The following is a 10,025-nucleotide window of genomic DNA, read 5'->3' on the forward strand; positions in this document are numbered from 1 at the left end:
ACCGAATCCGAAAGCGACGAAAACGAACGAAAAAACACATGCTCGCATTTTAATTTAATTACTTACAGCATCCGAGCTGCGAAAGGAGCCAACGCGAAGACACATTTACTCCTACATCCGCTTAATTGATTAATAAAGATTGTCAACTGAACGGTTTCGGCGGGGAATAAATGGCGTTCACACGTCATGGCAGTCAGTTGGGCCGACTTGACAAGGGTTCCCTAACTCCCAGATGGGTGTCAGATGTAGGACCGTGCAATTACGGGGATCTTTCCCTCACTTTTTGGGGTTGATAATGAGCGGATCGGAGTGAAATAATTATGGTGCTCAAGGAGCTCCCGCAATCGAAGGGTGTTTACATTTGTTTATGCCAGTTTCTGGGACTAAATTGGGGTTGTATGCTGAGCAAAGTCAGGGAGACCAAATTAGGACGGGTGGAATTTTAATAAGCTTTGGGGAAAAAATGTATCGCGGTATTATGGGGGTAATTTCGGAAATATTTCTTTTTTATGTTGAAAGAGACTCTTAAGTATTTTTAGATCGCATAACATTTCTTATAAGATCAAATATTATCCTAAGACCTACTTAAAGAAATACCAATTAAACTACATTGTTCTTGATTTGAGAACATTCGTTCTTAAAAACGGTGTAGGTACATTTTTATTTTTTTTATAAATGGTGAGAAGAGAAAAGTTAAATTGAGTTTGCTAAACAACTGTTCAATAAGTATGCACTACTGACTGTAAAAATAGTTAAGATGTTGAGATATACAATGTAAGTACCTCCAATTCATCTTGATTTAAGCACAATGAAAACATTTTCATCTTCTAAAATTTCGTTCTATTTTTAAGAACATTCTGAACTCAGATTAGAACGTCAGAGTTCTGTGAAGCCATTTGTTAGTTTTCAAAGCTATGATGATATTTAAAATAAATTATACATTTATGTTCATCCTCTCATTTATTTATTAAAGAATTCTAAACCGTATTGATGGAAGTGCAGCTCATAAACATCACACTTCTCACTTCCCATACATTAACTCATAAATTACTGGACAATAAATATACATTTCGACAGATTTTGCGTTCGGCCAGAGTTGCCACACTATCGCTGGGATAGAGCCATTAGCCGCTCTCATTTCCCATTTCAGATCCCGAGTGGCCATTGTCATCATCGTAAATCTCAACTAACTGTCAACCGAGCGAGTTCTATGGCACAATTCAATGAGTGCCTCTTCATAAATCTCGACTACCCATGTCACTGTTGCCCAACTTTTGTGGCGTTTTTTGTCCAGAGTTATCAGAACAAGTCGCTTGTGTCCCCCTTAATTGTCTTTAATTTAGTGTACAACTGAAATTACAAAATCACCTGAGAACTAAATTTGTACAGTACACAAAAACGAATCAGATTACCTCAGTCTCAGCAGAGAATCGAAAAGCTAAGGCTGGAGATAAGCGCGAGGTCCCACAAATTGAATCTAATCGAGCGACTATCTGGGTGTAATTACAATTAACTTGGATGGGAAAAATCGAGGAAAAGCTAACGAACAGAAAGATAATGAAATAATTTTTTGTGCGTGGCAGGTTCAATGCGACTGCCTGTGTGTGGGTGTTTCTGTGTGCTGGTGTGCGAGTGTGTAAGTGAGGGGCAGGTGTGGGGGGTAACGCCTAATGTTGGTTAGCCCTAAAAACAGTTTCCACTTTCGGGTAGGTAATCAATCATTGTCAATGCCCTGTCAATTCTGCGGTCTGCTGGCCGCAGGGGTTGGATGGATGGATAGGTGGATCGGTGGATGGACGGACTCCCCGGCGAAACTTACATTACTTACAAGTGCACTGGTAGAAAACCAGGAAGGATCTTCAAGGTTTCAATAAATGTTTTTATATTTATGAGCAATGTTCACTAAACACAAAGATAACGCAAAGAGGGAAACCTTTGAGGTTTCAAAACGCTGGGCTAAGTGCCAAAAAGTATGCTGTGATATTTTTCAATTTTGTCTTCTGCTAAAAAAGCAATTCGTTTATAAAAAATTATAAAAAAGACACTAAAAGTATATATAAACTATAAGAACAGCATATATTTTAAATAAATACATACCATGCAGAATGATAACGATTTTATCTCTAAATTTTATTTATAAACTAATTCAAACTACTTGTATTATGATTTGGGCTATAAAATTTGTTTCAGCACTGTCTTTCTTGGTTTCAAATCTTCTAGATACATTGTAGATATTTTTCGCAGTGCTCTAAAGTAAATTAGGGGTGTGAGATTGGCTGAGAGTGTGAGCCCCGACAGTCTCAAATACTTGCCTATTTCGCCGCGGAAATAAATCCCTCAAAAAGTAAAGCCAGAACTAGGCCACCGACGCATGAAAACTAATAAAAATCAAAATGAAATCAAATTAAATAAACAGCTAAACAAGAAACCAAACAAAAAACAGGAAAATAGAATGCGAATGGCGACAATAAAGCAGGGCAATTACAGCAACAACAAACAGACGATAAAACCGGAGAAAGGACCTCGAGATGAGGCGAGAATTTAAGGCAGCCGAGGGCCTGAGATACATTTTCCAGGGCAGACACAATGAAAATTACGGCAGCACGAGGAAAAGTCAAAGGCTCGGGCTGAAAAGGAGGACCGAAGGAAGAAAGCAGCGGAAGGAAGTGCCATTATGACGTAAATGTGCCAAAATAAAACAACATGGCGGACAGGACAACCCGAGCAACAACAACGAAGCGTGTCGAAGGCTATATGTGTGTGCGTATTTGTGGGGCTAATGTCAAAGTCAATCTTAGGAAAAACGCGTAGCGCATAAACATACAGCCAGAGTGGAGAGTACAGCGGCAAAAGGCAGTAGCAGTCAGCCAAAAATAAAGGCGAAGAGGAAAACCCAAAAGAAAGCAGCGAAAGCAACCCCCAATTTTCAACGCGGGGGGCTCTCGCCGGAAAAACCCAACGCAAGCCGGAACCCCTCAAACGACAACTCGATTTTTCTTCTGGCACAAGAAAAATTGCCGAAATTAAAGCAAAAAGAAAAACAATTTTCTCTTGTTCCTCTCTTTTCGCCCCATTGTAAGGGTTAGAAAATCTTTGGAGACCAAAGTTCCGCAAAAGAAAAATTGTTTAAAATGCGAAATGAAGATGAAAATGTTAAACACGTTTCGGAATTGTTTTCCTTTTTTCCTTATTTTTGGCCCGTGTCAGTTTGTGTGATTTGTCTAGGTGCAAAGGTGAAGCGGATAGGAAATATGGCAACAGGAGAAAGAAAAACTAACAAACAAAAGCTGTCGAAAAAAGTTCAAATGTTTTTTGGCGAACAAGTTGGAAAGTTTCACGTGGGGCTAAGAAGCTTCTCCTGGGAAAATTTTTACTTAAAAGTGCAGGGGATCTTGAAAGTATTTTTGGGATTCTAAAAAGAATTGAATATGCATTTATATAATTTAAATTTCCTGCATTCATAGTTCTGGTAATAATTATATATTTTCAAACGGGAAGAGTATTGTTTAAAATGTTGTATTAAGGTGGATATCTTGAAAATATTTTGTCTTTGTATTAGTGTATCTTATCTTCATCTGTCTCGATATAGAAAAAAGCAGGGCAAATAACTATTTTTTAAATATTATAAGGTATGCAAAGATATTACTTGAATGGTGATTTTCTTTGAATGTATAAATAGACCAAGTTATAATTTTCACAGCATATACTTAGGCGGCTACTGAAAAGTTTTAAAATCAACTTATTAGGATTGAATCGCATTCCTTAAATGCTATACTTGATTACAGAGATCAAACGATCATCAGTGTCTTCAAATAACAACAAAAACAAATGTGAGTTTGGATAAAACTTAAGTAGAAGTATACAGAAATCAAGGATCATAACTGATGTTTTGAACTATACCTATGGCCTGTTTTTATGTGGTTCCTATCCATTTTTTGAAACTAAAATTTGAAATAATTTGTTGTTCAAAATATTCAAGGTTTCGAAAAGTATTTCAAATACCCCGAACAAACCCTTTATCTGGGCCCTATTCGAAGCAACAACAAAGTGGCTCTACCCCTTTTCGCCAAGGTTATGGCAAATAACAACAACAGAGCACTAGAGCAAAGTCTGCAGCGTCTACGCTCTCTTTGTCTGCTTTCCCCACTTTCCCCCGGCTTTCCCCATTTCCCCGTGGTTCTCGCCGCTCTTTGGACTCTCTCTCTGCCGTCGGTCTCTCCCCGCAGGATTTTCCCTTTTTTTTATATATACGTATACTCTGCAGTCGACACTTTGGGGGTGGTTAGATAAAATGTGGAAATTGTTGAAAATGCCGCCCGCCTCTCAGGCAGCCGATGGTGCTGCATCGTTATGTGGGAAAACCCGGGTCGACGGACTTGGATGGATGCCGCCTTTGCCGTTTTGGGGGAGGTTGGTGGGTGGATGGGTTGGCGGGTTGGTGGGTTGGTGGGGTGCTGGGCTCGTGGGTGGAATGGAAGGTGCGACTGCGACAGACGAAGGACGACAAACGACAGACGACGGCGGCAACTGTTTTCACTCCATGTCCTGGCCTCCGTCTTCTGCTCCTGCTGCTTCTTCTGCTGGCAGGCATTTTCAAAAATTTCCTTCTTTATTTTCCGCCTACACAGGGAACTAAGGTTTTTGGTAGATCTCAAATGTTTTCTAAATCGACCTCTTTTCATGCTTCTTTTAATAAGTATTGTATATATATAAACATATTTATAGATCGTCTAATTAAACATTTTCTTATCTTGTTTTACTTTTAAAAATATAAAAAAATAGGTCTGGCTCAGTCTGAATTCCTAGGTTTTAAATTATAAATTATTATTTGGTCAAGACTTCTGGATTTCTTGGTTTGAGATGTATTCAATTTATAGGATAGGATACAAGATATTTTGACATGATTCCTTGCTATTTCCTACGTACACACCACATATATCTTAAAGGTCAAACTTTAATCAAATATTTAGTTTTCAAATTTAAGAATTCCGTATTTAATTTTTTTTTAAAGGAATGAAAGGACATCTATTGTGTTTAATAGGTCTATTTTTCCCTCTGTACATTCGCTAGCTGTTCCACCGATTTCCTTTTTTTTGGGGAAAACTCGGCAAAAATAACAACAATTTTGCCACTCATAAAAAAGGCAAGAGGCTCAGATGAAGGGCGAGGGGCGAAGGATCCGGGGGGCGGGGCCGAAAAGAGGAAGTAGGAAATTTGAACTTGGGCTTGTGATGTATGTCCGATGTCTGTGGAGACCCAAAAACTGCCAATGCGGCCGACCACTGCGCAGAGTTTTCCCTGGTCGAAATGAAAATGGCAGACGAAAATGTTAAGCGATGGATGGGCAGTTGCCACCGGGTGGTTTGACCTCTCACCCCGCCCGAAATCGCTCCTCGCCCATCAAGCAAACTGGTGAAAGTTGCCCTTGAACGGTGTTTTCTGGATTATGCTCTGTTCCGCCTGCTCTCCCGATTGCCCTGCCCCCTTCGTCTAGGCTTTCCGCTCTCTGCGAGTCCATTTTCCTGCTTTTCCCTGCTTTTCCAATTGAGTTTTGGGTCCGGTGTTTGAGAGCAAATTGAAGTCGATAAACAGAAGTCCAGGCAAAGCTATAGGCAATCAACATATGAAAATAATAACACCAAGCTGTGAACCAAAGTTGTGCTCGAAATATTTGATGGAGAAAGTGCAGGCTTCCGTATGTGAGGAAAAACAATATTGTTCCCAGGACTGGCAATCGTTTTAAATGCTTTAGGGTGATACACAACTCTTTTCAGATTCTGCAAAAATCATGACTTTAAAAGGTTTTAGAAATTTACGGTTTACCAGAATATCGTTTAGTAAATTTTCTATGATGGTACACAGAAAAAATTCAGACGTTCTCATCTGAGTTAAAAATGTTCTTAAAATTAGACTGACATTTTTAGTTGAAAATGTTTTAATTTTGCTCGAATCAAGTTAAATTTAATCAAGTTAAATTAGTCCACTCAGTAGCGTATACATATCAAAAAGTTGTTAAATAAACTCAATTTAACTTTTCTCTTATCACCATTTCGTTCTGATATTGGGAACATTGATACCAACATGTACTCACAGGGCTTTTAAGAACGAATGTTCTCAATTCAAGAACAATGTACTAGAATATTTATCTCTGTCTATCTTAATACAGAAATGAACGTGTGTAAGATTGTTATTATCCCACAATACTAAAATACAGTTTTTCTTTGTTAATGCAAGTTTTTTAGTTAAGGTGGTTTAGAATACAATTTTCAAGATTCTTTGAATTTGTTGCACTCATTTTCATATTCAAACATCAAATTATTTTGTAAAACTCACCTCCAAAAATAGTTCCTTTGATGCTCTCCTCTTGTTGGGCAGTTTTTACAGAACTCGGCAATGTAATTGCAATATTTGATTTCCAGTGGGCTGTAAAATTGTTATTTCACTTCGTTTTATGTACTTGTATTTTTATCGGTTTCGGATCGTATACGTTTTGCATTAGCACGGCACGGAACGGAATGGTTGCATTTTCGTATTTTATAATTGCTCTCGCTACATCGGACTGCTGATTTCGGCTGGGATCCGTTTAATTAGACGCACCTAAAGAAGATATTGCAAATTAATTATTGATCACGTTCAAGTGGAGTAAACAGCAGTTAAATAGAAATCAAAGGTCGGGCAGAGGGGCAATAAAACGCAGACGTGGTGCTGGAAAAAAATAGAACAACACAGCCGACAGGTGTGAGGGAAAAGGTGTAGCCCGGCCAACAACAACTAAATCAAATCGCAGGAAAATGCCCGGATTTTCCCTGCCCTTTCTCACCCATCGCTTGGCTGGCTCTCAATGGGCTCTGGGGCAAATATTTTAAATGCGCAGATTTTTGGCATGTTTTAGTGGCAGTTCGCGTTTTGAATTGTTGCCATGCCCCACGGAAACGGTCCAACGCTCGTTTCACTGACAATTTAATACAAAAAATGCCAAACATTTTCACAAAATAAAGGACCAGTGCCGAAAGCTAACGTGGAAAAAGTTTGGCAGTCGTATAGCGTGTGTTAACCCTTTAAAATGCCCAACAAAAATATGTGTGTGTACGTGGGCAGGGAAATGATAAAAAAGTTGTTTCAAACTGAATTGCAGGTTCCTTTTTTATGAATGTGCTTTGCAAAGATATAAATGAGATACCAGTTGGTGAACGGGATAGTTTAAAAATGATTTGCATTAATGCAATGGGGTTATTGCCGGAAAAGCATGATATATCTGTAGAAACAAAGGACCTATCAATAGAATTTCTGGGATACGAATAGCAGACGAAATCAGTTGCCTAATACACCTATTTTTGAAAGTATACCTATACAAGTTTATTGGTAAAAAGATTTAGTGAGAGTCAATTTTAAGGATTCTTAAAAGTATAAGCTTTATATCAAGAAACGCTTGGTATCAGATTCATTTGAGTGAATTTGAGAGCGTTGATGAGCAGCTTTAAAATTAATTTGGGATGTTTAAATAATACCTATAAAGGATAAAAAGAAATCATACTTGAAAAAATGTTTTCAAACATAAATTGAAATTATTGCACTGAAATTTAACAAGTACACATTTATTTTAACCCGAGCTCAAGTATGAATAATTTCGTTTCTTGGCAGAAGTCTGTAAACATTTCTGCACTTATTGCTCGGCATTCCCCAAGCGTTTTGCATAATTTAACACACGGGTTAGGCTGTGACCCCCGCCCCCTCAAGTTTCCCACCCGCAGAGTCTGGCGCACAGCCCCGCCCCCTTGCTGCTAATACCATGCCGCCCCTTTCGACCAGAAGTGATGCGTGTGTTGGCTGCTCCCATTCAAATGCCAGACTAACTCAATTAGAGAGCGCAGACAGAAGCTGAAGTTGAGTGTTACTTTGACTGCCGGCCAACATGCGAGTGCAAGGAAACATATAAATATCCCCAACAGCTGAATTTATTTCTGTTTTAAATTTATGGATTTAAGGCAAGGACTTGTTAAGGAAACAAACTTGAGGAGGCGTCTCAATAAACAGACAGCCGGCACAAAAAGGGAAGCTCGCCAAAAAGTATCTAGATACTTTTGCATCCAGCTATGAAATACTCGCACAAAAACAACAGCGATGTCTGGCTTGTAAACTCGACTCGTAAATGTGCACAAAGAAAAAATTATAAGAAATCTGATCAACATATTGAAAAACAGTTCATTTAACTCAAATAAAACATGAAAATGATTATCTTAAAAATTTATTTTCAATTTAATTGCTGACCAAATACGGGAAAAATTTAAATAAATGAAAAATTCATTTATAAAATGAAAACATTCTATGGCCGATAATGAATTATGAGAATAAAAACATTTTCAAGAATAATGATTCATTTTGTAAGTTCCATAAAGCGTATCTTCTCGAATTATTACTCGTTGTTGCCATATGAAAATCGAACCTTACGTGCAGACTTAAAAAAATAAACTTGTTTACTAAATTAAATTTAAAAATTTCGTTTAACTAAAAAAATTACCAATGTTTACTTTCCTTAAACAATATTTGGATTTGCAAAATATGGGGATTGTAAAAATATAAGCCCTTATTAAAACATATAAAGATGGACATTGTAGTTAATACTTGAAAGCATTAACCTTTCAAAAGGTAAATTCGAAATTTGTTCATAAAAATTCTACTTTGAACTATAATTTAACGGATTAATATAATAATGAAAAATCTATATTTTCTTCAAGTTCCAAGTTTTTGTATCTATTTAATCTATTTGTCCTTTTAAAAATTCAATAAATAATTATTTAAGCAATAAAACCTTATAAAATCAAAATAATTTGGTTAATAAAATTAAAATAAACTGGTATCCCATTACTAATATTTTTGCAATGTAAATTCGGAAAGAAGTGGACTGTTAATGGAACCTTTTGAGTTTCCCACGAATTTTCCTCTCTGTGTGCGAAAAACACAACAGAAAACAAAAATAAAATGCAAACAACGGAAAAGCGGAAAAAATAACTTGGCGTCGTCTGAGTTTGAGTTTTTAGCTCTCCGTGCTCTCTTTGCTAAATTGCAGCTGTGTGAGTGCGTGTTGTTGTTTTTCCATTTTCCCGTTGAAAATGTGAATGATTTTCCTTCACTTTCATCAACAGCTGCGCTCACACAAGTGCAAGTTGTACTCTTTTCTTTGGCGATTGCTTTTTGTTATTATTTTAGATACACATATGAGTTAGCTTTTGTTTTGTATCTTTACCGTTTGGCTGTTTTATGTAGTGGTGTTTTCTGTGTGCTGAATGCGGATCAGTTTGTTTTTTATAAATATTTTCTGTTTGTTTATTGATTTCTTGGTTTTGTGTTCTTCGCCGGCTTGCTATTTTGCAAATGCCGCCGAAATTGCAATCAATTGCAGTTTTATATCGCCAGCTCACACAGATACTCACGCACACTCACTCACGCACACACGCGACGGCGACTGCGACGCCGACTGCGCTGCCCACGTCGAATGTCCGTTAATTAAAAGCGCGATTTTCTTTTTGTTTGTTTTCGTTTTTTATTTATTTTCTTCTCATTCTTTAATTTCTTGTTTTTTCTCGCTTTGTTATTGTTATTAACTTTTGTTATCAGCCTTCCGCGCTGCCGACGTCGACTGCGCTGCCTTTTGGGGCTGTTTTTTTTGTATTCTTATTTCCCGTCTGCGGTGTAATTTTCTGTGACTTCGCGATTTTCCTGATGCCGCGCTGTGTAGTTTTTCCGGTGATTTCCACTTGCTAACTGACTTTCTTCCGACTTTTCCAAACGGCCGGCCGTTTTGTTTTGCAAATCCAGAGAAAGAGCGCGACCAAGAATTGTGGGGGAGGAAGAAAGAAGGAGAGAAGAGAGCGGCCATCTGCGCCGGTCCAAAAAGCTCGCGGAACGAATTGGCAAACGGAACAGCTACGTAGAACGTAAGGCCGGCCCGCTAAAACGTAACGTACGGTTGGCTGGAAACGTTAAATTTGAAACTATAATCGGTTAAAGGGGGCTTGAAAAAATAT

General features: G+C 37.9%; 1 protein-coding gene across 1 annotated transcript in view; it reads right to left on the reverse strand.

Moving 5' to 3' along the window:
* Positions 1-9,775, reverse strand: part of LOC118876780 (frizzled-2) — a 97,889-nt gene extending 88,114 nt beyond the window's left edge. Inside the window, exons 1-2 of the mRNA XM_036815194.3 lie at positions 9,245-9,775; positions 6,334-6,597 (exon numbers count right to left, since the gene is read on the reverse strand). The gene's annotated coding sequence lies outside the window, so the exon portion shown is untranslated. The remainder of the gene's footprint in view (positions 1-6,333; positions 6,598-9,244) is intronic.
* Positions 9,776-10,025: the final 250 nt, after the last annotated feature.

This window comes from Drosophila suzukii, chromosome 3, assembly GCF_043229965.1.
Source record: "Drosophila suzukii chromosome 3, CBGP_Dsuzu_IsoJpt1.0, whole genome shotgun sequence".
NCBI lineage: Eukaryota > Metazoa > Arthropoda > Insecta > Diptera > Drosophilidae > Drosophila > Drosophila suzukii.